A 27,699-nucleotide genomic window follows, 5' to 3' on the forward strand; every position below is an offset into this window, starting at 1 on the left:
TATTCCAGCATTGAAGACACCAGGTTTCTATAGGAACCTTTGATGTTAACCTCTGTGAAGGTTTTTAATTAAAGGAATAATTATTAGTCATTTTTGTGCAGCTTTTCCAAAGTGCTGCTCTGCATCTTCATGTAGTGAAAACATGGAGAGTTAAACTAATGGCGGGGATGCTCGGCGGCTCCGTCCTGAAGTCTGAGGAAGAGGAGCAGCCGGCCGGTGTCAGCGCGAGGACGAAGGCGACCCGCAGGAGTGACAGGGAGGCGCGGCAAATCCAAACAGCTGACTGGAGGAGAGCATGACCCGCAGCATCAGCACCGACCACGGCTGCTGCGGGGATCACGCTTCCTCCGTCCACCGCCGCCGTCTGCCTCCTCGTATGGGGGGGCAGAGCTGAGGCGCTTTCAGGAGACAAAAATAGAAGCGATTTTTCTATTTGTGTTCTGGAAATACTACCCAGGGAGAGGGACAGAAAGTATTCCACGTCCTCCTCTGTTCTCCTCTTGAAGGCCGAGCGGCAGATGAAGATGAAACCATCCATATTATCAGCAGAGTGAATTGCAAAGCTCTTTTTTTACAGTATTGATCCAGGATGATCCATGCTCTCATGAGTGCAGGCTTGTGTTGCCATGGTTACAAAGTGACCTGCAATCCCAATACTTGTACTTTAAAAGTCCAGGTGAAGCAGAGATGAATAATTGAACATCCGTTTTTAGAGACGTTCAAACGATTCTGACGGTCCGGATTTTTGCGTTTGTAGCTGGTTCTGCTGCAGAAATGCTGAGTCACTTTTCCTGCTGCATGTTTCACCATTTCCCGCCGTGCCAGTCTGATGACACGAGCTCATCGTGACCACCTCCGGGTGGCAGACAGAACTCCAAATGTTGGTTCGTGCTGATGGTATCGGCGTCTGCAGGAGGTTGACCTTTGACCTTTCACCGTCACAGTTTTAGGCCTTCTCTCCTCTGGATGTCAAAAGCCATTTCGTTTGCACCATGCACTCTGCTTCGGCTGTGAAACTCAATGGAGCTGAGCTTCTAGTCTTTGCTGAAACCAGAAACGACCCAAACAGATGAATGAGGGTGAGAGCGTCTACTCGTTTTGTTTGGCGGTCCCAGATGGACGGATGGCGTTTCTGTGTCTGATTGGTCGACCCCGCTGAGCCTGCAGGGCTGGAGGAGTGTTTCCTCATTTGGGTTGGAGTCGCAGTACAGGACAGGTTTTGTTCTGCAGCAGGATGCACGCTGGAGCAGTGGTTAGCGCTCTCGCCCTGGTTCGAATCCCAGCTGGGACCTTTCTGTGTGGAGTTTGCATGTTCTCCTCATGCATGCGTGGCTTTATAAGCTCCTGTGACCCCAAGAGGGTTTCAGTGGGTTCAGGGGATGGATGCATGCATGGATGGATGCATGCATGGATGGATGGATGGATGCATGCATGGATGGATGGATGCATGGATGGATGGATGCATGCATGGATGGATGGATGCATGGATGGATGGTGTAGCTTAGGCCTGCACAACAAATCTCAAATTTATTGTTATCTCAATATCAAGCTGTGCAATACGCATATTGCAAAAGACTTCGAAAATTGCAATAAATGGTTACCTTAAATACGCTAAAACAATGGCAGCTTAAATGTTTAAATAATCAAATGAATCTCTTTATGCATTTGACCAATCGGATGGACGCCTTCACGTTGTCGACCAATTGGACGGAGTCCTTCAATGTTAGATGCTCTCCTCCTATGTAGACGAGGGTTAACTCTCATTTAAATTAAACTGTAGCAGTCAAATGGAAACGATGTTTTGGATTGTTTTGCTATTTCTTCATGTATTGCAAGTTATATCGTCATCGCATTATTGATCATTAATATCACACATAGCAAGTTTTCCTAGTGGAGCTCGATACTTCAGAAACTTGATAATGAGCTGGAATGTGTCCCAGCAGCCAATGAACATGAGTTAAATCCTAAAGTAGAAGCAGCTCATTCCGGTGAAAAGGATCAGTAAAATAGATGAAAAACTTATAATGAAGCTAAAAGTGTCAAATCTTATTGAGTTTCTCACCTTTTATGTTGACGGTTCTTTCAGCTAAATGCTCTTCAGAGTTACGGTCCTTTTTAAGGAAGTATTTTTTGATCAACCGTCTGATGTAGAGGTTGTTTCGTCGTCATGAGCGGCTATGAAACCTTTGAACGGAGGCCGACGGGGTTTTGTTGTCGCTCTGCAGCCTGGAGGCGTCTCTGGTTGAAGGAACCATGGCCTCTCATTGGAGTCTGACTCCTGAAAGAGGGGGCAGGTGAAAAAGCTGTCGGATTTGCTTCACGGCCTCACTCTGCTCAGACTGTAGATTTCCATGCCTCCTGCAGATACACGGATCAAACGTAAGGCAGCCAACTCGAGCACGGAGATCATCTTAGCTGCTCCTCAAACTGTTGTGCTGCCTCGTCTTCACGCTCCGAGGCTGACGCTGGACAGACTTTAGAGCGGCGCGGGATTTTCTCTCAACGCCATGTTGTCAAACAGATTGGGATTAAGACGCTGGATGATGAGCCTCCTCCAGTCAGCACATCTCTGCTCCGTGAAGGGGTTCTACTGAGCATGTGCAGACTCCTGCTGTGCTAATAAAGATTAGGGATTTTTTTCAGTGCAAAGTGCAAATTTGGCAACAAAAGGTGGCTCAGAGTTTGAAAGTCTCCCTGCTGGATGTGGGAGCCCTGCAGGCATGAATGACACGTCTACTGACACCGAGGCTTGACTCTGCAGAGTCCAGCAGAGCTGCAGCAGAAACAACCGTTTCTGTGAAAGTCGATGTACGAGTTCCATCAGACCCAAACTACACTCCAAGTCAGTTAGTCTGTCCTGCTGAAACGACGACACAGGACATGTGGAAATGCAGCCAGGCGCCTTTTTGGACGCCTCAGTCTGACGTGCTAAGACACGGATAGTTTGACAGGAGCTGTGTCCGAACTCCCACGTAAACGTGAACTGCTGAAAAACTTCAGTGTTCTAGATTTTAAAAGCAATTCAGACTCCAAGCGCTCCAAATCTTTTTTGTAACAGGAAATATGACGCCACCGATTCTATGAAGTGAATCTAATCAATACGAATGTTTTATAAAGACTATTTATGAATCCACTGAGTTCTTATGAGGAAAATGTTGTTTATATAAAAAATAAATAAAAACCAAAACTGTTAAAAAAAAACAGAATGCATTGTGGTCTATATTTCCCAATCTAGTGAAACACTGGTTTTTTGCAGAGACTTCTGGTAATTTTGTAGAGCCCTGGTTTTTGAAATAGTAGATTCAGACATCGCTACTAAAAGAGGAACGCAGTGTATAGAGTGTTGAAGGAAGACACTGCCAGAGTTCATGTAACCCACTTTCAAGTGGAACGGGCGTGGCCTCCCAACAAGCTCACTCCTGATTGGTGAGAGTGTTTCAATTCAATTTTATTTATAAAGCCCAAATTCACAACAGTCGTCTCGATGGGCTTCGGATTGGTAATTGAAAAAGTAAGACATAAAATCAAAAGGATCATGAATACAAAGAGTTCAATAGGAAAATACTCAATTGAACTAACAAACTGACTAAGATAAACTGGGCATCTCTGCCCTTAGACCCCCCTTCTCTGTAAGGAAAAACTCCTAAAAAAACGGATTCCGGAAAAAAAGAAGAAACCTCAGGGGTGCCCACATGAATGAGGGATCCTCCCCCAGGACGGACAGGCCATTTACCAGAACTCTTAGAGAAGAATTAACTTATCTAAATCTACAACTACACATTTAAAGTCCAGCAGACGAGCTTCATCCAGATGGAGTTGGGGGGACAGTCGGGGGCGCGAGTCGAGCAGGAGCGGAGACGAGGTACTCGGTCAGGAACCGAGCAGAGACGAGCCAGAGGCAGGATCCACAGCCAGGTGTAGGAGCAGGAGCAGAGACGAGGTACTCGGTCAGGAACTGGAGCACGGATGAGCCAACTGGAGTCTGGAAGCACTCCCACTCCCCAGGAGGGGAGAGGAAAAGAGGGACAATACATGAATCACTGCACCAAACAGAGGCATGGAGAACTAAATGATGAATAATGATCAAGAATAGAGGAGAGAGGAAGCGTAGAAGTAGAAGAGAATAGAGGACAGAACCCCAGAGCACCATAGTTACCCCAGCTTCAACTTCTAGCAGCCTTTTAAAAGAAATAGTTATTATTAAGTTTAATTTAAACACATTAACATTAAGTTAAATAATCTCTGAATACTAACTAGTCTGACAATAAGCCTGTCCACAGAGGAATGTTTGCCATACAAGCAATGACTCAGATCATCGACTGACACTGAGAACTGGACTGAGCGGGTGTGACGTCATCCATAGGAAACAGTTCCAGCTCCAAACAAATGAAGTCATGTTGGAGCGAGACAACGTCAGTAGGCGGTGCTTGGTCCAAGTCGGTCTGAGAGGAGGATGAGATTCACTATTTTGATTCAACATTATTGTCTTTAACACCTGAATAACAACCAAACTTTGACACATCGTTAACGCTGATCAGATGATTCAGATCCAGAAATTTATTAACACAAAATGTCACAGAGTTTAGAGTCTTTGCCTTTGATTTGAGTAAAACCATATTTTTAAACTCCACATATTTGGTTTTAAAAATTATTCCAAAGTTTGATATGTTCTTCCAATTACCATCCAGGGGCTCATCTACTAGAAAAAGTCCATAACGATGTCAAACTTTCTGTGAAAAATGTCTTCCTGAAACTCCAATCAAATTTTAAACGTCCTTTGTCTGCTCCACCAGGACGAACGCGGAGGAAGATTACAGACACGTTTTCCTGATAATAATTTCACTTTGCTCCTAATATGGATGTCAGACCTTTTTCTCATTTATAAAATACAAACAGTAAAAAAGTGGAGCATACTTCAGAGACCGAACATCTTCACACGAGGAGGCAAACGGAAGCACTGAACCTCCGGGAGTTGAAGGCTCAATTATCAGAGCAGAGAAGACTTGTGTTAAAAACCCCGGTGAGAATGATGGGAAAGCAGTGCTGCCTATAAAGGCTTCATTAAACCCCCCCCTCACTCATAAAGCTCAACGCCACATCAAACCCGCCAAACAAAAAAACCATCAATCCGGCAAACAAACCCCTCAGAGATCAGAATGAAAATCCAATCCTGACTTTAAATCTGCCATGAAGGATAAACTCTGTTTCAGTCAAACGACAGAGATGAACGGGTTTCACGGCGGGCCGGTCCGGCAGACGGAGCTGACCGGGAACCACATCAGGATCAGGCCTTCGAGCTGAGGGCGTAGATGTGAGGACCAAAAACCTCTGAAGAAGCAGACGGGACTCAAACTTTTGGATGATGAAGCAGCGGTACGTCTGGTTGCCATAGTGATAATGGGAAACACCACCTGGTCTGTGGAGCTGACCAAGTTGAAAAACTTCTCACTGTTGTTGGGTCTTCGTTCAGATCCCTCCATTATTCAAACCTGTTTGCTCCAGGTCAGGGTACCCTTCTGTGGGACGGTGGCGGAATCGGTTGGATGGTGGGTTGGATGGGCGGTTGGTTTGTCCTGCAGTGACAGCAGTTGCCCATGAGGGGCAGCGTTGTCCCAAACTAGCTCCTATCAGGGACAATTTAAGAGCGTGAAAAAGATGACCGGCGGGTTTTCTGATGCCCACAAACCAACAAACGTCGTCTTCTCTGAACCATCATAGGATAAACCGAAAACCAGGCAAAGCAGCAACCAGAACGCGAGCAGCCAGAACCCGTTACCTATGCTAACCTCTGCTAACCTCTGCTAGCACAAACAGAAGTCCTTCATGTGAAACGGAACTTTTGAAGAGTTTTGTCTGGATCAAGGACTTCCTTAGCCGTAGGATTATCCTCTCAGATAATGACGGGCTCGGCCCCCAGCGCCATCACCGCTTTTAGGAGGGGTGGAGGGAGAACAGGTGATGCCCCTGATGAAAACGGAGGGGGGGGGTTCTACAGCAGCAGTAGATCACGGCTGTGGTGGGTCACCGCTGAGCGAAGAAGGGGTTTTCTCTGCAGATTTAGTGGTCAGGACAGTGGGTGATGTATATTCACTTTATGGTCATTAGGCAGCCAGAAGAGTGCACCTCCGCCGCCGCTGCTGCTTTGGCGCCGCTCCCAATTGGTTTGAAAACGATAGCATGGCCCTCGCAGGATCATTTGGATCCCTGTAAATCTCCCCGCCATTAGGCCAGCCTCTGAGGACACATCCATAATCAGAGCGGCGGCGGGCCGCCCCGTCTGACTTCCACAAAGTGATTATTGAAGGAATTCAGTGCTTTGCAGTGACATCACTTCATTCTGCAGTTCAGGGGGGGAGGGGCCTCTCTTTGTTCTTCAGGATTCAGGAAAACGCTTTACTTCTTAATTAGCATCAAATTAAAAAAATGAATGAATAAAGTTTTTCTCTTTGATTATTTTACCTTTATATTCTTTTGGTTTATAGATTGACTTCAGGTCAGAATCCGGATCCTTCTTTCTTACTGCGCATTTGAGCAAAAATGTGGCCCCGCCTCTAAGACTCACGCTAAAAGCTTTGCTCGCACCTCCTCTCACAGAAAAGGACATGGTAACCCCCCCAAAAAAGATGACATCACAGCAGCGAAACAAAAACCCACGTGTCATCCCATCATCTCATTATTATGGGATGGCCACGGCTTGGCGGCCATTTTTTGGCAAAGTGAAAGATTTTTGCACAAGCGATCTTCATCAAATTTCACAAACATGCTGCCAGGTGGAGTCTACGATCAAAACAGAAGTGTTGTTGACCTTTGACCTCAGGAAGAGAACGCCATCTTGAAGTCAAAATGATAGAATCACCACGAATGGAATCTATCGCCTCCTCTTTGACCATTTGGAAGCTTTTTGGGCAAAGATGTTGGTTTTTAAAGTTACTCTGCTGAGCTCACAAAAGCTAAATTATATTATAAAAATATAAGACACGAATGGTTTGCTCAAGCTGAATGAAACAATATGAAACATATATGGAATGTGGGCGTGGCTAACAAGATACCTCTGTTACGGGGCCCTCTTGCTGTGAGGCCAGAGCGCTGACCACTGCACCACCGTGCCGTCCGATTCCAGGTTCTAATTCAGTTCATTTTTTTGTTAGCCGTTCTTAAATGTCAGTAAATGTTTCTCCAGTTTTTCATCATAAGACAGTTTGAATTATCTGCAGTTTGTGTTTTTAAATATTTGTTCTTTTTTTTTTCCACTCAAAAAATATCTTTTAACCTCAATTGTTTTAGTTTAGTATAAACAGAAAAAAGAGGAATAAAGAAATTTTAATGAGCTTTTTCATTCACTGACTAATTTGCATAAAAAATGTTTTTCCTGTTTTTACACGTTTAAAAAATTCATGTCGATATATATTATTAATAAAGATCTAGGTAAAGTAATTATTGCTTCTATACTGTAATTTAACTATTTTAAATATGAATCCTATTTAGTTTGATTTAATTTTAGCTCTAAAATATTGTTTAGCCCCCAGGAGCAAATTAAATATGTCATCAATATTAAATATGGAATTATAATTACATCATCTCACATTTTCTCCTTAAATTTCCATCCTTGGCGTCTCTCTCACACATTCATAATTATTTCCTCCTGCTATTGTCCCCCCCTCCCTTTATGATGTTGGATGTTATTGTGGCGCCGACACACCCCCCAGGCTCGCCGGCTCGTTCCTACAGAGTGTTGTTTGTTTGCACGCAGCTGAAAGAAGCCAGATGGCGAGGACTTAAACACGCGTTCAGAGGTCCACGTGAGCATGCACAGCCTCGCCGCTTCTGCAACCGCACTAATTATGACCCAGGTGATGCTTTCTGACTCACCTTCTCGTGGCGCCCAAGAAAAGAGCTGTTAAGAAAGCCGGGCCGGGTTCTGTGAGCCCAGAAAAAGGACTGAAGGAGGGGAGACGATGCTGAAAAAGGCCGTCAGGAGACGATAGGATGGCGCTGCTGTGATGTCCTTGGAACAGCCAGAGCAGCGGGATGCGTGCTGCGGAAGGTCGCAGGTTAATTATGGGCTGTAGCTCAGCCACTGCTGCCTCCTGGAGCCCACAGCGAGCCCGCAGAGCGCCGCAGGAGAACGGGCTGCAGTAAAACTCAGGGGCGTCCAGTCGATAAAACCAGCAAAGTACTTGGATATGAAGCTGCAGCCGTCCTCTCTTTGGGGAAAGCGCTGAAGCATCTGTATTTACAGTTCCAGCAAAAGAGCGGCTGGCACCGACTCTGGTAAATCATCGCTCTGCTGGTAAATGAGAAGACAAACCCCACTGGCTTGAGTGCAGGTTGTGATTTCAGTGGTGTCATCTCCAACATGGCGGTGGCTGACAGGTTCTGCTGAGGTTCTGCTGATGCCAGCGGTGTGAGGAGGACCTCTGTGTCCAAACATCCCAGGAAACATGGATTCGGTTTCACGTCCCTTGATGACTGCTCCTTCTTTTTTTGTGTCTTTGTGTGAAGTAGCAGCTCAGAAAACGGGTGACCAATGCGTCTGCCGCCAGAAGTTACCCATCAGAGGTTCTTCATTAGTGGAATATCCAGCAAGGCTGCCTTTGAGGAAAACAAACAAATGTCCGTCTAACCTGGACTTTTGGGAAATCTCTGAGTTGGACTGAGAAAATGTGTCCCCGTTCGGTCATGTGTGGAGGATGATGATGATGAAGAGGAGGAGGCATCTTTAGGAACAACTGAAGAGCTCCAGGCTGAGTGACCCTAGGAAGAAAGGCGGTTTCAGTTGCAAATGTTTTTGTTTTTGCGTCTTCTTCCTGCATTCCTGCTGTACGTTCACTGAAGGCCCCTTTAGGAGCTCTGAATTCTGACCCCGTTGGAGTTTCTGTTTTTAAACATTTTCTGAACTTGACAGAAGTAATAATAGTCGTTCGTAGTAATGCAACCACAAGGGGGCGCAAGTCGGTGCTTTCATGTGCCTGTCCCAAGTCCGGTTAAATGCAGAGGGGTTTTTTCAGGAACAGCATCTGACATCGAGTCCAAACCACCAACAGACCTTTCCCATGAGAACCCTAAAGCTCTGGTGTTATTTATGCAGTTCCAACGGCTTCTGAGGCAGCTTTACTAACCTACAGTGTTTCATTTACTAACACTGTCAGAAGAGCACAAGAGATGTGGTGGTGACAGTTCCACATATTATTGTTACTCCAAAAGGCACGTCTGGATATTCAAAATGACCTGAGTGAGAATTGAACGCCGTTTTCCTTTTGTCACAGATACACACCTGGTTGTAATCACGGCAGCAGATGACCCTGAAAGGGTTTGTAGAGCTGAGATGAATGGAGTGGAAATTTGTTTTTTAAGGTGATGCTATTTAAATCCCGCTAATCATGCAGGGACGACGAGCGGCGTCTTTTTCTGAGACGAAAAGAAACCACGTGAACCGGCAGTTTGACGTGTGGATGTGTTTGAGTGTATGAAGTCGTATTTATGCCATCACATGGCAAACAAAACTATTTGCTTCCAAAAATGTTATTTTTTGCTTTCAAAAAATATTTTTTCCAACACAAATGTTTTCCTGCGGTGTGTCTCATCTCACTTTTTTCCTATCTTTGATTTTGCTCATTAGTTTCAGTTTGACGTGATAAAGCTGCCATCAAACAGCTGCTGATTGGTCCAGATTCTAACCAATCAGGTGCCTCTGTCTCATATTGACGGTACTCTGAAGCAGACATGGACTTTGTGTCGGTTCTGTTGATTCTGCCGTCTTCAACCTTTCTGGCCCGTTTGGTCAGTCTGTTCTGTCATGAGCAGAACTTCTTGTATTTCTTGTACTAGCATTTTATTTCTAAAATATATTTCAAGAAACCGGAATCTAAAATTGGGGAAAAAATGGTCTCATCTAAAGCGGTCCGTGTCCTGAAACAGGATGGGGGCCGCTGGTTATTGAGGGCGAGTCGTTTTGGGTGTCGGCTGCAAAAGCTCCGGTGCTGAAGGAGAAACGATAGCCGCATCGGTGCTGTTGACATACAGGACACCGGTGGAAGTTCAGAGCTTTTTCTTTTGTTTTCTTCAGAAATCAGCTTTTTTTTTAAACTCTGCGGTACCCCCTTCACCAGATTAGAACTTCCCTGGGAGGGGTGACCCCCATCCTCGTAGACACCGCCTGTTTGCATTATTAACACCACCTCCTACTTCTGGATTCAGCTGGGCGCCCTTTCATGATTAGGCAAAGAAAAAAAGGCTGTTTGATTTATACACTGCCAGCAGCCAGCTGAACACTCGTCCACCGCGCTGCCGGCTATCAAGGGCATCTCTGATCGGACTATAAATAATCAATTATTTCAGCTAATGACCCTACAAGATCCCCTTTTAGACGAGGTCAGCCTTCCACTTGGCAAGCCTGGAGACCCCCCCGCAGAGCCGACATGCTGTCCACATTAGCGGGGGCTGACATCCTCTCCGGTCTGAGCGCTCGGCTGTCGCGTCGTCCATCCGTCTTTCCCGGCGGTCCATCAGGAGTTTTTAGATGGAGGCCGCTGTGCGTAATTAGCCAGTGGCAGGAAATGAATGTGGACGGCGTAGCAGGTCAGAGGATGAGCGTCTGAACCGCCATGGAGAGAGAACAGAACCCGGGGAGTGTTGGCGTCCATCATCTCTGTCCTTTTGCAGTCCTTTATGTCTGCCTTTTAAAAAATGACCTTCTTCAGATTGTCTGTGAATATTTTTGTACATTTTCTCAAGCTCTTTGAAGACATTCTGCTTGGACGTTTGACTGACATGTGGCAAGTTTTTGAGATAGAAAATGTTCACATTTGAATAAAAAACCTTCTTACAGTTTAGCAGAGACTCTCTTTTACAATAATTCTTCCCCAGTGAGCTTTTTGTTGAACTGAACATGTTTTGATCATCAATCTTCCCTCTGTGTTGTTTTCTGCTGACTCAGCCTCACTCCAGTCCTATTGTAGAACTTTGGATTCAGTTTTTCCAGCAGTTTTGGATCTTCAGCTCGTTCTTCACTTTCACATCAGAATTATCAATGCGTGTTAATCCGTATCTCCTTTAAAACATTCCCACCTGCAGAATCCGCCACACTCACTACAACGAAGGTGGGAGGTTTCACTCTGCACACAAACGGGGAGGAAAATCCAAACGTTCCATCAGGAATCACAAAGGATCTCAGCAGCTGTTTGGTTTTTACGGCCAGAGAATCAGTGAAACATGAGGAACCTCCATGTCTGTTTGGAACTCAGACCTTTCAGGTGAAGGTCAATACTAAGGCTTGCTGACAAAGGAAGCCAGACTCCTGCAGGGTCATAAAGACCCACGGGTCCATTCACATGAAGCCACTGAAAGCTTGGTTTATGCTTCTGCACCGAAGCTCTGCATGGATTTCTGTTCATCTGCAGAGAAACGGAGGCGTTTCTGTCATCAGTGTCATCGTGGACCTTCTAGACTCACTGTTCATCGTCAGCTCAACCCACTGAGACGGGTAACTTCCTGTGAGGTGGATGTAAAGCAGGTTCAGGTGGTATCTTCACCCTATGGAATCCCGTCATTGGATTCACATCAACACCTTGTAAGAATGAACATTAATTCCAGGTTTTTCTGCCGCCGTGTTTCTGGAGAGCAGAAGACACGTTGTTGTTTTTTGGGTGCGTTTGTTTTGATGGATTGGCATCATTTGCAGGAACATGCGATGCTGGCGGCGCATCCAGCTGACATTGTGTAGAGCAGACATCAAACATCCTGCAGGACCCCCACTTTCAGCTCAGCTGTTGCTGCTCTGACCTGGAAAATGTTCCCCGGCCGCTTGGGTTCCTGCTCGCAGATCACCAGATGTCAAAACGGCGAGCGGCTCTTTATCAATGCGCCGCCGTGTCCGATCCAGCCTTCGCCAGATGTCCCGCTCCGTCAGTGTCAGAGCCGGTTTCAGAAGCGGGCCAAAAGTGGGCCACTATATTTAGCAAGAGGCTCTGAGAAGGGTTCCTTCACGGGTCATTATGTTCCGGGATCGCAGGCTGTTTACGGCGTCATTACCGCCGCCGCTCAGGCTGTTGTGGGCCCCCGTTTGTCAGCAGAGTTGGGGGTTTGTTTGATCATGTCGTATCATCTGGGACCATGTTGAACCGAAATGTCCATTTGGACGAGGTGAGGGCGGATTGGCCCGAGCTGTGTGGCGTGATCCGTCGTCTTTCACCTCGCCATGGACATAAAAAACCTGCAGCAGACGGTGGAAGGGCGGACTCACTGCTTACATTTTCATTCAGAGGTTGCATTAATGCAGAAAAATATTAAGAAAGGTTCTTCCTCCATTAGACCATCAAGAGGTCAGAGATCGTTTGGAGAGGTTATAAAGCAGATAATGGAAACTGTCTCCTTTTGTGATTTCTGTGAGGAATTCGCCAAGGGTTGCCTTTCCCATAATGACTGCAGACAGACTGAAATGTCTTCCCATTAAAATGTTTTGGGGGGGGATTCCAGGCTAATCAGACCTTTGGTCTCTTAGTCTCAGAGCTGCTGGACATCAGCTTTTCTTTCCACTTCCTCCTGTGAGAGATGATGTCAGATTCTCATCTCTGTCTTCATCCCTCCATCTTCTAAACTTGCTTAACTTAGTTTGGGGTTGGAGGTTGCAGGAGCCAATCCCAGCTAATGTTGAACAAAGGTGGGGTAACCCCTGATCAGGGCTGTTGTTATTGAGTTTAGTTCAAAAATAAATATCTGTGGTTTGACAGACACTGAACGTAGAAACTGGACGGATTTCAGGAAGGACGTGGAGACAAATTTAAATGACTTTTTCCCCCCAATTTGACCAAACTTGCAGTAGTTTAGTGAAGCACAAACCTGTGAATAAGGGCGGGAATCCTGGCTGCAGGTTGGTGGTCTCAGCATTTATGCGGTGAAATGCGTAAGTGTGTCTGCTGTGCAGGAATCACACCAGACAAAGTCATTTAAAATAGGCCCATTTTAGTAAAGTAGATCATTATAATAAACAATCTTTTCATTCTTTACCTAAATCTCCTCTTTGCTTTGAGCTGGAGGATGAGGATGATGAAGGTCACTGGTGTCATGCAGAAGCTTCCATTTTCCGGCAGGGTTTTCAGAAACGCAGCCCTACCTGCTGCTGATTCCCTCAGCAGGCGTGTTTGGCCAATGAGGAGCCTCAATAGCAGGTGCTGTGGAAATCCTGTCGGACCCCGGCCCTCGGGCCCTGAGTTTGACCCCCGAGTTTGACCCCTGAGCTTCACAGAAAGCCGAAAAGGGCTGTGTCTGTATTAGAGACCCACGGCGTTCCTCAGGACTGAAGTCTGTTTTCAAACTTTAAGGAACACGGCTCCTCAGGGTGACTCCATCACGTCTCAGTCTCTGTGGACGCGTTTCATCCTTTTACTAATGCTTCAATAAAAGTGCTCATATAATCAGACACCACAGTAAATTTTGATGGAGGGTCTCGAACACGCTGCTGGCCGATGGTCTCCTGAAGGAAAAGCTTCCTGCTATAAAGCCGTGGAACAACCTTCAGGACAGACGATGAACTCCTTCCTGCATCCTTGAGGATTTTTCTCTTTAAACCGAGGAGTCCTGAGAAGAAACATGGCAGCTGTTCAGACGCTTTTTCAAACTGTAAACTTCTGATCTTCTCCGGTTAAAGAAATAGGAAATGTTGGTCGTTGGGATGAAATCTGGTTCTGCTTCAGGATCCGGTTCTTGTGACTCAGAGGCAGACTGTTCAGCTTCCATGCGGCTCCTCAGATGAGTTTTCTTTCCCTAAACGCTGAAGAAAAGTTCAAACACGGAGCTGAAAAACGTAGAAAACCTGCTTCAGAGAGGACGGAGCTCCTACTGTCCCCCTCATCATTATTCTGCTCTGATGAAGATGCTCTGGACCTTCTCTGCAGGTACAGAGCTGATGCCGCCGGGCTGCTTCCTCGTGTTCACACGTCGCTATGGCAACCGTTCATCAGTTCAGGATGGCCGGAGATGCAGGCCTGTGTTGAAAGAGCGATGTTGTTGTGGAAGAGATTCTGACTCGGTGGTGGTCTCATTCCAGCTCCACTCATTGTCCTTCAGCCTGGCGCTGATTGCTTCATAAATCTTTATCTGCAGCTTTCACGCTTCTAAATGAAGAGCAAACTGTGGGATTTGGTTCTTTTCTTTAACCAACAGAACACACTCTGACCTGATGGGACCAGAACTCATCTGGACTCTCAGGAGCGAGCTCGTTAGTTTTCTTATGGGGAGGCGTGATGGAGCACGCCTGCATCAAGGCCCTCAGACCCCTTTGACCCAGACATGCATCACGCCACGTTCAGTCGTGTCAGGAGACTCCTGAAGAAAGGTCAGACGCTGCGGCTCTCTGAGCTCTGCAGGCCTCGCCGTCGCATCTTCCCACAAGCAGCTGCTTCTGCAGCTGTGGACCTCTTCCTGGTTCTTCTGGGTCCTCGTGGGCTCAGATTCACAGATGAGATGGTGGGCGGAGCCAACAGCTCCACTGTGTGAGTTTGGAAAGAGTCCTGAGGATAAATGGGTTCATCCTGACAGCAGTCAGATGTTAAAACCATCTTTTCCTTCTGTGTGACTGCAGGCATACTGAGTTGGTTTTATCCAGAAAATCATGCATACTTGAATAATAACTCTACAAATGCTAACAGTGCTGAGCACAGATGAGTCGGGGTGGTGGCTTCTCCGTCACGAGTTGGATTCCCGAACTGTGGTCCTCAGCATGTTGTTTTGGGTCAAAGCGGAAAGAGGAGCATTTGTAAACAGCTGGCGGTATTTTTCGGCGTTTGCCAGAGACGTTCATCCGTGTTAACGGACGTCTGATCTCGTGCGCCGTCTTCATGCTGTTCGTACTGGAGGCGGGATGACGTCACTAGGGTTGGGCGATGTCCCTTAGATTGGCTGTTGACGATGTTTGCTGTCAATCATCGGGATGGACGATGACATCGTCGGGGGGGAGGGGGGTATTTTTACATTTTTCGTCCTTATATAACTGCTATTCGTTTTTTTGCTTTTTTCATTTTATTTTCCAACTAATGACTCATCCGCGATGATCCAGTATAAACTGAGGGAAGTGACTTTAACTAAAGTGGACCGGCGGAGCGCGGATTTACAGCTTTGTGTTTGAGGGGAAGGGGGGGGGGCTTTGTTACATGAGCGCTATGTGAGGGAGATTTAAGACTGCGATCCGTCCTGCAGCTCTAGGGGTACAAGCAACCGAACTCAGAACCGGGTCTAAAAGTGTGTCTGAGCACAGCTCGGATCGTCAGCACACACAGCGGTTTGAGCTTCAAAGCAGAAATGTCGCTCAGTCCTTAGAAAACATTCAAACAATCACGCGGATTTGTGTTTCCAGTCGTGTCCCGACTAAATAAAGGCTGATGTTATTCTTACATGTTTACGTGCAGCCAGCAAGCAGCACCACCCAAAGCTAATGTTGTTAGCCCGTGTTAGCATACTGCTAATCCTGGCTTCGTTCAGAAAAAGCACTGACCACACGGATCAAAATTCAAATGATGAGCGAACAGGTGTTTCATAATAACCGTAACATTATTAAAAGCACGTTTAGAAGATCGTCTCGTATTTTACCGAGCTGACATGTCAATGTTTATAGCCGCTCGGCGCTGTTTGACATTGTTTTGTATTGAATTGTTACATACAATAAAGTTTGGGGGAAAAAAAGCCGCTGAATTTATATCCTTCCGGTTTTCAAACCCTACTGCGCATGTGCGAATGATTTATTCCGACGGAAAGTGTGATCTTAGTGAACGTTTTTATATTCTGAAAACATTTTTCTGGGCCCATGTACACGGTTGGATTCTAATCCGACCATTGATCCCATCAAGATATTTTGTACATGTAACCGCGGCTTATGGTGTCGACGCGCAACGTGGCGGGGGCGTGGCCTCACGATGGTGGTCTCTCCATCGGGATGTCTGTCACCCATCACGATGGACGATGATATCGTCCATCGGCACAACCCTAGACGTCACGCTCCACGCCTTTACGTTTGAAAAGCAGGAAGTGTTGAAATGATGTTAGCTCGGATGTGGCACTGCGTGTTATGAAATGTTCCTAAACCAAACTTTATAAAAAAGAAATAAAGCTGGGGATGAAAAATGAACAAAACATGCTGGAGGCTCCAAAATAAATGCTAAAAAAATACATTATTTTCAATGAAATGTGAGGAGTTGAATGAGGAATTCTGTTGATCACATAAACGGTTGAAGAGTTTTGGTGGTTTGAAGAGGCTGTTTTCTTTGCCGTTACCTTTCTGGTGTTAAATGGTTACAGCAGCAGAAGCTGTTTAAGTTCAAATATGTGTTTTTATTGGTGTTGAACTCTTTTTGGAAATGATTTATTTCAAGGAATAAAAACAAAAAAACATTTTTATTGTATAAATAAAGTCTTATTAAAACAAGTCGTCATAAACGGATTTGGATTACGATTCAATCACATACACATATATATGATGGCTTTATAATCACTGTTACTGATAGACGTTAAATGAAATATTTGATATAATAGTTGGCAAACTATTAAAGTTATAATCCGCTTCTGCTCTGAGGAATTGATCCCCTAACAGTCCAAATGCAGATTATTTGGTAATTATAATAACTGACAAATATGCAGTTCTGGATGATTATCCTCAGAAGACATCATGACTTCATCACGTTCTCTGACGAATAGATGGAGGGTTTTCTTTGTGATGTCTGCTTCATCCATCACTGGGCTTTTCTGCAGGTCGGGGGCCGCTTTCACCTGAAATGGATGGATGGATGTTTGGTTGGATGGACAGTTGGATGATCCTTGTGGAGGCATGAACAGCTCAGGAATCCTGGATGACTTGGTGCTAAACTCTGAATGAGGTCAAACTTAAAGGAAAAGCAGATCATAGAAGGTGAAACAAAGCAGTTTAATGAGCCTTAATGGGTTCTGGCTGTTTAAAATCATCTTCAGGCATTTTGGATGAAGTGCTGACGGTTGGAATCATCTCTCCAGGTGAACAACACCAAACGGTCAAAGAGCAGAAAGCTTCCAGAGAATCTCTGGCTTTGCTTTCTTTCGCTCTGAAGGTTCAAAAAGAATAAAAGCTTCAGAAACTGAGAGTAAAAGGAACTTCTGTTTAAAACTCAAAGGCAGACTTTAAGGATTTCTCTGTCCTGCTGGAGTTCCATCATTAAAGCAGTGACTGGTGGTCTGGATTGAAGCTCCGCCTCCTGAAGAGGAAGTACTAAACGCTAAAGAGAAACCTGCAGATGTAGATCCTGCTTGTTGGTTCCTGCCATGGGTCTCCCTGCCCTGCAGCCAGCCCTGAACCGCCATGGGGGGGCTGCAGTCATCATGGACCTTCTGTGTGGTCACAGCCTGAATCTTCATGCCAGACTCTGAACATACGTCTGGACAGGTGAGTGGACGCCGCACGTCCATTTAGAGGTGGCGGATGCGAATGGCGTTGGGTCATCAGACACCTTTGGCCTCCTGGAGGAACAGACGTCACTAGACTCACTGGATGCAGAAAGATTCATTTAGATCTTCAGAATTGCTGGTTTTCCAAAGCCTCATGCTTTAGGCTAATGCTAATGCTACCTGTGGAAAGTTTCTGTGAAACCTCACTTTGGCCCCAAACAGAACGGAGCAACCGGGACTTTTTAGTCTCTGTTGAAGATGATGAACATGTGCAGGAAATTCTGTGTTTTAATTTTTTATCCTTAAAACATTCTCCTCATTTCTTTGGAGTCCCAATGTGAAGAAGATGGCGTCAAAAGACGGATATGTTCAGTTTGGCTTCATGTCAGCTGGATCATGTGTGTGTGTTTGTGTGTGTCTGTGGGTGTGTGTCCATTGTACTTCAGCGTGACTGAAGAAGGGATGTGTTAACGAAGGAAACAAGACCCCCCCCCCTCCCTCCACCCCAACACCAGCCCCACAGCATCCGCTCGCCATCTGTCCGCTAATTATGAGAGCACAGCTGGATGGGAGTCATGTGACCGATCCAATGAGAAACACTTCTACAGCCAAGAAACAGCAGGGGGGGAGGGGGGCAGTCTGCTGCTGCGACTTAACTTAACACCTTGTTGGAGCTTTAAGCAACGTCCAGCTCCCAGCAGGAATGATAACTGGAGCAGAAAGGGGCGGGGCCAGCATCGGGTTTGTTGACTGAAATCAGACAGACAGTGGAAACTTGAATCAGCTGTTTGGGCTGGAAGGAAGCGTTTCTGCAGGAAATGGAAGCAGAGCTTGAACCAAAAAGGAAACAAACCCACTGTGAGGAAGTAGCTGGGAACGCTTGGGAAGCACGTTTGCTCCGAGTCCAGCATCTCCAGGAACAGAACCTTTGACCGGTGAGCAAATTCAGGAGCACCTTAAATGTTTCAATCGGGACGGTCCCCCAGATTGACTCTTTTCTTTAGATCAAGAGCGCTGCTCCTCCTCCTCCATCCAGCCCAAGAGCGAGGTGTGGTCTTCACACCACACTGACCTCAAACTGCCTTTTCAATTCTTGGAAAGACGTTGGAAAATAATCAAAACTTTTGAAAAGTTCCAAAGAGATCCAGAGTCTGTGCTTCCACCCAGAACCAGAAGATGCTTGAACATGGAAACTGACACGTCAGAACCACCGGTTGTTCATGAGGGTAAAACCTGCTGCCGACCCCCGTTCCCGTCAATCATCCTGCATCCCAACAGCTGAGGTTGATCCCATCTGTAAAGGAATGAGATGAATCTTTAAAAGAGAGTCAGAGGATCTCCTGATGGATGAACTTCAGTTTTTAATGGATGTTCCTGCAAAACAAACAAACGTAATGAAAATAAACATCCAGCAACTTGTTGCTTTATCCTGCTTTATGACCCCCCCCCCCTTCAATAATCACCTTCCAATCCCCCCCCCCCAACATCCCTCTCTCCTCTTCTTTTCCGACCGATCTAGTATAAGTAAAGTTTAGCCTAAATTACAAAGGGGTTTATTCAAATAAACCTCTGGTGTGTCCGAAGATTCATAACCTCCTGTTGTTACAGTGAAAGCTGTCGACCACAAGAGGCCTTCAGCTCTGATCTGTCTGCTCAGCTGATGGACAGAACAAGAAACAAAATTAAGAAATGGAGGATTCCTGCAAAACGTGGCTCTTTTTCTCATTTTTGGTCAGTTTGTTCACTTCTTGGTTTCCTGTAGATTTCTCTTTGTTGGACGTTCCAACCAAACCAGACGGATGTTTGATGGAGCTCTGGGTTCTCTGACCGCCGCAGGTTTTCTCAAACTGAACCGCTTCCTAAATTCTGAAAATGCTGACTCAGCCTAGCTCAAAGACTCTTCCCATTTTATAAAAAAGGTCAGAAGTCTTCCTCTCAGAAATCCAAAGGCTCGTCAGACTCCTGTGCGGAGCGTTTCCTTCTTCAGGTCAGCTGATCCTCTGGCCGTCAGCTGATCCTCTGGCCGTCAGCTGATCCTCTGGCCGTCAGCTGATCCTCAGGCCGTCAGCTGATCCTCTGGCCGTCAGCTGATTCTCTGGCCGTCAGCTGATCCTCAGGCCGTCAGCTGATCCTCTGGCCGTCAGCTGATCCTCTGGCCGTCAGCTGATCCTCAGGCCGTCAGCTGATCCTCTGGCCGTCAGCTGATCCTCAGGCCGTCAGCTGATCCTCTGGCCGTCAGCTGATTCTCTGGCCGTCAGCTGATCCTCAGGCCGTCAGCTGATCCTCTGGCCGTCAGCTGATCCTCTGGCCGTCAGCTGATCCTCAGGCCGTCAGCTGATCCTCTGGCCGTCAGCTGATCCTCAGGCCGTCAGCTGATCCTCTGGCCGTCAGCTGATTCTCTGGCCGTCAGCTGATCCTCAGGCCGTCAGCTGATCCTCTGGCCGTCAGCTGATCCTCTGGCCGTCAGCTGATCCTCTGGCCGTCAGCTGATCCTCTGGCCGTCAGCTGATCCTCTGGCCGTCAGCTGATCCTCAGGCCGTCAGCTGATCCTCTGGCCGTCAGCTGATCCTCTGGCCGTCAGCTGATCCTCTGGCCGTCAGCTGATCCTCTGGCCGTCAGCTGATCCTCAGGCCGTCAGCTGATCCTCTGGCCGTCCCCTGACGAGACTCTTCCACAGCTCATGAAGGACTGATGCGGATCTTCTCCTTCTGTCTACTTCACAGTGAGCTAAAGTTCTGACCCAAATGGAGAAATGACAAAAGTTTGAGGAAGAAAGATGATGGACTTCTCTGTTAATCCAGTTGAACTCTTAACAAGCAGGAGGGGAAGGTGACAAATGCTCGGACACGCCGTTTGCTCTGGAGAGCGGCTCTCCAGACTTTAGTCCATGGATGGACTGGAGCTGCAGCGTCTGCGTTCAGGCAGACAGACGGCTGACCGAATTTTACCAAAACATCTCCAAAACTGCTCAGTTTGGTGCCTGTGTTCAGGTTAACCTTCACATCGCAACTATGAAAACACCCAACTGTCTCTGAGGTCAAAGATCAAATCAGGTGTCAGTCTCTTAACAATGGAAATAATTGTTGTCATTTTGAGTCTGAGACAGCAGAACCCGTCAAAGGTCAAACCCGTTTTGCAGCACTTTAGGTGCAGAGCAGATCAATATTGTGCAGATGATCTGAGCTGCAGAGAATAAATCAAAATCTTCTGAAAATAGAGCCGGTGAGTCTGCAGCTCACAGACGCGGCGCTCCTCTTCACGCCATGGTTTATTCATGAGCAGATGACCTGTGTGTTTGAGGGGAAGTTCAGCAGGTTTCAGACGCTGTTCCGCTGCCCTTCGCCTGTTTGCAGAGCAGCGGGGGGGTGGCCCTGGCTCTTCTATATTTATTTTCTTTACTCCTGGGGAGGAATTTTAATTTCAGGGAGGGTTATTCATGGAGGATTTCAGCTCAAGGTTCTCTCTGGCCGATCATCTGCATAAGGTAACAGTTACAGCATCCTTGAAAGCTGCTCTGAAAGTCTGTTGATTAAAAAGCAAAAACACATTTGCTTGATGAAAAAACAGCAATTTAAAGCTAAAATGTGGTATTTGTCTCACTTTAAGGAGCTTACGCTCACTTTAAATGTTTTAAAGAATTAGGATTCTCTTGTTCTGCCAAAGAGCAAATATCTGGTCCCTCATATTTCTAAGTATGACTTTGCAGTAATCCCCCCCCAGCCCCAATGACATAAGCTGGTTTGAATTTGCATATTTCTTCCAGAGGACAGTCTGTGCCCCAACCACAGAAAAACAGACAAGGGGGGGGGGGGTGGCTGGGAGTATGTGTTTCACATTTCCTCAAACGTGTAAGTGTGCCTGCTGTGCTGCTTAGCTTTCTGTTGGATGGCGAGGATCCGTTTCTGCAGTGGATGCGCTTCGTTTCTGTGTGTTCATCTGGAGATCCAGACACGTGGCAGCAAACTGCTGCTTTTCCCGCTAACGTCCTGCAGCCTGCAGATTGTTTTCACACAAACGTGTCCACAAACTTCACACAATTTCACTCAGAACCAAATGCAAAAGTCTTTGTCTGCATCATCTGTGTGTCTGTGAATCTAAGAGATGGAGCGTCCCGCTTCTGCACCATGAACCAATCAGGAAACAGCCAGCAGGAAGTAAAATGTTCCACTGCTTTAGTGGATAAGGGCTGTATGCGTGCTAAAAATGCTCACACAGGTGACCCGCTACACATGTCAAGGTCATAGGTCATAGTCAGTGAACGCGTTCAGAGAAGACGTTCACGCACATTTCTTCTATGGTCATGCTTGGGGCGACAGGTCATAGTGAACACAATTTTTTATCTTTTCAACCCCCAAATCCTGCAGACTCGACAAGGAGCCGTTAGTGCTGTTCACGTGACACGTGCACGCTCCTCGCTGCGGCCTGACTGTTAAAAACGAAGACATTTGACAATCGGAGTGTAGTTTGTGTGGACGTCCTAGGAGCGTATGGGCGTGGTCAGTAAGGAGCCTGAACTCACACCTTACCAACGACCAGAGGGTGGCGTCAGGACGCCGTACAGCAGCTTCACCCGGACGAACTTCCATTATCCTCATGAATACTTCACAACACACGTAACCACACGCACGACTACGGTACGTTCCATCTTCTTGACGTCCCTTAGGGTGGAGCCGCAGCAGAGCTGGAAGACACACTTGAGCTAAGATGCAGCTGCTCCACTTTAGACCCTCCAGGGGCCCCGACACCCCCAAAACCAGCAGAACCCCCAGGATGGGTCCATCTAAAATGTCTTTGTTTGCAGCATGCGGGAAATGATGACTTTTTTAGATTAAAGGCTGACATTGTTGGGCTGCATAGATGGAAGGCATCCCATAAAAACAGGAGGGGCGTTTGACAGCAGCTCCAGATCCGGCATGTCTGCGTTCACCATCATTTCATAGAAAGCTGTTGATGAAGAAGCTGGTGGAAACGAGCTCATTTACATGTCTGGTTGTAGAAGAGCACATGTCGCCTCAGAAATCTCATTACCTCACGGATGGAAACAATAATTAAGTTTGTCGATTGTTATATTTGTGTCACGGTGGGAGCAGATCTGTTTCATTACACCAGGAGGTTCCATTAAAAACCTGATTTTACCCATCAGTGGCTCCCAGCCTTAATGGCTTACTTTCCATTACCCCCCCTTCCTATACGTACATCAGAGCACGGCCTTCAGAGGTACACAAACCCGGATCAGAGCCGGAACCAACAAATGTCCCATTCCAGAACCAAAGACAGACGGGGGATGGGATCCTTCTCTGTCGGGGAATCTGTCCTGAAGCCAGTTTTGAGGCATCGAGTCCGTCTGGACTTCATGAGGTTCTTTCCAGCCAGAACTTTGCAGGTTCTGGAAAGATCCTCGGCTGTCAGGGTTTCTGAAAACAGAGGGACCGGTTTCCTTCTCACCAAAGACCCACTCTGTGAGGGCGCCACAGGACAAAATGTGGGACATGGAGCTGGGTGGCGGATGTGACTGTCATGGCACTACCCAGGATGCCTAGAGGGGCTAAGAGGCAGCCAATAAGCAATAGCAGTTAGTTAGAGTCCTGTAAAAGGGTGTATAAGTAAGAAATTAACCAAAGAGGGGGGGGGGGGGGGGGGGGCGTCTCTGCACGAGGTGTTGTCAGAATGTGGGTGATGTGGTCCTGGATGAAGACTTCAATCCAGTAAACAAATGAACAAACACACTAAAGTCCAGTTTACTGTCTCAAATGTTTGTCTGCATCCAACGGAACGACAGTCCTTTTGGTTTTCTTGTTTTGGGATACAGACATTAAGGTTCTGGTTCTGGTTCTGGTGGTCTGAGTGTTCCGCCTCACCGTCTTTGTTCTACTCTGGCTCAGCTTTCTGTGCGGATTTAATGTCTGTGTTGAGGCCTGCTGTCTTCATCTGGGTGGGATTTTACAGAAGCTTTTCATTTTTTTGTTACCCATAGGAATGTAGGAGACACCATTTCCCAGAAGTCCCAGCAGAAAAGCTGTTTTAGTGATTTGTTGTCTGGTTTTTCTGTTTGTTCTCATCAGTGGCAGAAAACCGTTTTCATTTTTCTGATTCTTCTGGACTCTGATCACATCACCGTCAGGGTTCTGCACAGGTTCTGCTGAAGAATGAAGCCTGGTTCTGACGGCTCAGAGCACCAAACATCCTCGTGTGCTGCTGCTGTTTTGGTCGTTCTCCAGCTTTAGTTGTTGAGTTTTAAACGGTGTTTTCTGCTGGATGGTCGTGTCTGCTATTGGGTCTAGCTTTTAGGCTCTCTGTAGGAATAACTGAGTTAATCACAATTGCCTGATGGGAGTTCTGTTTTTGAAAGTCACTTTGAAGCTTAAAGGAGCAAAACTGCAGGTTTTCCCAGGACTTTTCCCAGCTTTACAGGTGAAGCAAAGAAAACATCCTCTGGAAAAGGGATGAAAGTTGATGCTGAATGTCATTTCAAGGACCAGGCAACACAAACGTTTACTGACATAAATGAAAGAGTCCAGGTAGAAAGACGGATCCCTGCGGTTCTCCACCACTGATGGCAGAACTTTTGTTCATCCTATTACAGCAGTAATGAAGTGAAAACCCACAGATGTATTCAACACTAGCTTATGGTCCAGCAGGTCAAAGCTTTGGATACTTTCTATTATGTTGACTCTTTGTTCATCCTAACCATCCTAACCAAATCATTCTTCTATCATTTTCATAATAGTGGAAGTAGTGAAAAAAAGTAAATACATTAGAGTTTATTTCCATTTATTTGTGTTCAAAATGACAAGTTGCAAATATTTATGAATATTGATCATGTTATAATTCATGTCTACAGTCGGTAGTTAACATGATGGATTATTGCTCTTTCACCCACATTTACTCCCTGTTGTGTTGGGAATGTGTACATTTACTGAGAACTTTGCTAAAGTACTTTGTACATCTGAATGGAAATGCTTCAGAGCTCCAGTTTGCTAAAGTTTCTTCCATTTCTAAGTTTTATCATTGGACATGGCTTCCGTCACGCTGTGGTGACGTTTCCACAGCCACAGGGAGCCGTGACCGAAACGAAGCAGGAATCAGGCTGTGGTTGCTCAGCTGGCTGTGCGCGTCCTGCAGCCAGAATGTGGGCCTGGGCCGCGGTTTGATGCCCAAACACACGGCAGACGTGTGAGGCGCATGAACACCCTCAGCTTTATCCTGACTGCAGGGAGGGGGGTCAAACCTCTGTCCATCCCAGGTCAATGGATGGGCGGTGGAGCTGCAGGAGGCCTGGATTCTCTGAGGAACGGATGTTCCAGCTGCGGAGAGCGTCTCTGTGCGTCACTGCAGTGGATGGAAATGGTGCAGGGAATGTTTCCTGCTGCAGAGCTCATCAGCTCCTGACCCACTTAGACACATCAAACCCCTGAATGGAGACGACTGTGCTGTCAGAGGAAACGTGAGGAGGAGCGGAGCTCCTTCCTGCTCCTCCTGACTCCTCCTGACTCCTCAGCTCCTCGTCAGAGAGCAAAGCTTCTGCTCGGAGCAGCTGGAGTTCTTGGTCCACATTCTGAATCCAGTTTTGTCCTCCTGATGGATCAGGACATCAAAGGTCCTGCTTTGAATGGGAGCTCTCCCTCCTGAGCTGGATTACAGCATAAATCAGGGGCTTCCATTATGAACAGTCAGTAATCCCAACGGGTGGGGGGGGTCTCTAAATGTTATATCCCAGACTTCTTCAGGAGAACATGAGACGTAATTCATCAACACCTAACGGCGTGTCGGTTCTTTGACTCACCTCTGGAGCAGCTTGAAAGCGATTCGATGCGTCTTCTGAAGACCCGTCATGTGACTGTCATGCGCCCTCACCTTTATCACCCTACTGTCTCTATAATGACCTATTCACCTCATTTGCAGGAGTCTGTCTGATGGTTATGTGTAATCATTCTCAACTTTGTTTGTTTATTTGTTTTGTCTATTTATTTATTTTTGAAACAATGACAAGATGATTATTTACAGAGTGGGTTCCAGGAGGGAGACCGTTTTTTTTTTTTTAAATTTCAGTACCAAGAATACAATAAATGCATAATTATATATGTCTCGAGCCTTTCCGGTCTATCTATATGATTCTCTGATAACAGGGCTCCAGACTGCGACCAATTGGTCGCATTTTGCGACCAAAATTTGAGAGTGTGCGACTGAATTTTACATCCAGTCGCACATGTGCGACCAGTAAATTTGCCTCCCCCACCCTCCGTATTTTTTATACATTAAACGTGGAAGGGGCACATCAATGATCAATGAAATAATCAATGAGACGCGAGCGCACACGCACGCAGGCCGACACACACACTCGCGCACATACTCATGAAACGCAAGCACGTACACACTCGCGTGATGCCTGTGTGTGAGGCGGCCACTGCGTGTGAGAAGAATAGGGAAAGCCACTTTAAGTGGCTAAAATGCGTGGAGGGGGAGGGGCCTAGAGATAATCGAGCGCGCGTAAACATCTGTGGGAAGGAAACGGAGACAAATATCACAACCTGATATGTGCGTCTGAGCTATGGGTAAGCGAACTATTGATTCATTCTTCCGACCTGCGGCTAGTGTACCAGTGCCAGAGTGTACAGCAGGGGTCTCAAACTCGCGGGCTATTTGCGGCCCCCAAGATGATATTTTGCGGTCCCCGCCTTGATATAAATGTTTAATGTTACTGCAGCTCGCCAGTTTTAACGAATGACACTTTTTCATCGTCGTGCGCGGAGCTGACCAACCAATCACAGTGGGGTAAATGACTCTTGGGGGGCGTGACAATGACAGGGTTTGAAAGCAGGGAACCTGACAGCCCCCTCCCTCCCCGGACCACATGAAGGAGTTCCTTACTTTCCTTTAGAACGTATCTTTTCGCTCGTAATTTTCTAAATACATGCAGTCCGTGCTGAACTTTTCTCTGGGCCGCACAGAACCGGAGGAAGGTTTAGGTTACGGTTACGGCGGTGCATCAAACGGTTTCTGCACGTCTGTTACGGCAGCAAACCGCTCCCGTCCCGCGGGAGTCGGGTCAGCTGAGGAGAATAAATGTCCCACACCTACATGCGTGACAGCTAACGGGGCTTGAACTTTAAACACGCTCGAGCAAAAACAACATTAGTTTTAGACACACTGAAAATACGTGGGGAAAATGCAACGATAGACGTGTTTGAGATGAACCAGCACCTCGCCTGGATCGTTGGGGACACCAGAAAGGGGGGGGGCTGTGAGATGAAAGCGAATCTGCAGCAAGACTGAAGAAGAACAGGAAGATGGAGTTGTCCTTAACATTCAATTTAGTTTTAATATTCTTCTCCCCCTTAGTATGATCTGTGTTATTATATATTTTACGATTATTTTAATGTTTTGTGATGCATGTAGCCTTTTTTAATGAATTGGTATTTTAAATTATTTTAATTAATCACTCCACTACAAAAACCATCAGGACACATGTCCCATAATGCATTGTTTTGTAGTCAGTAGGGCAGCTTTCAGTCAGTTCAGTTTCCAGCTGTGTCCGGGTAGGTTTGCCCCTTGCTCCCACCCCTTTCTCGCGAAATTTTTGTGATGATTGACAGTTGATGTTGGAGCAAAAACAAAAATATATTTAACACCAGGTGATCTGCGCGTTGAGTTCACCTGGGTGATCTCAAACACACTTATTGTGCATCTTGGCTGCACCTATTTGGTGTCACCAAGATAAATTTCCATCAGTTTTCTTTACTATTTGTACTGTCATGACAGCGATGCTGCTGTCAGTTTACCTTCTTGGTGCATCTTCAAAAGTGCAGAATAAAATGTGACACTGAATTTGAAACAGCACATTGTAATTTCTGCATCTATTATTAAAGTATTTATTAGTAATACAGTTGAAATTAGTAGATTTGGTTAGAATGTTCATTTACGGTATGCGCCCCTAAAATTTTCAGTTGGGGGCCACTGTGCTCCTAGTGAAAAAAGTTAGTCTGGAGCCCAGGATAATGTACCCCTAAATATGTATAGTTAACAGAAGGTGTGACGGTCAGATCAAGCTTGGGGATGAAATTCTCTCTCGTTGCCCTTAGATCACACACACACTCACACACACACACACACACCCACGCACTTTATGTGTTAGTATTGGTAGCTGTCTGTGTTTGTCAGATCTATTTTTTCAAATGTTTGTTGTTTTGTTTTGGGTTGTTTTGTTTTGTTGTTCTGCTGTTTCACTTAAATAAATAAATAAGATATAAAAAAATAAATAAAAAAAAGAAGACCCGCTCTGATGGAAACTGGGATTTG

General features: G+C 46.3%; 1 protein-coding gene across 10 annotated transcripts in view; it reads left to right on the forward strand.

Annotated features, from left to right (window-relative positions):
* The window catches only part of sgcd (sarcoglycan, delta (dystrophin-associated glycoprotein)), a 198,129-nt gene that overhangs the window by 38,905 nt on the left and 131,525 nt on the right, over positions 1-27,699 (forward strand). The window lies entirely within an intron of this gene.

This window comes from Oryzias latipes, chromosome 14, assembly GCF_053564925.1.
Source record: "Oryzias latipes strain Hd-rR chromosome 14, Olatipes_Hd-rR_3.1".
In the NCBI taxonomy this organism is placed as follows: Eukaryota; Metazoa; Chordata; class Actinopteri; order Beloniformes; family Adrianichthyidae; genus Oryzias; species Oryzias latipes.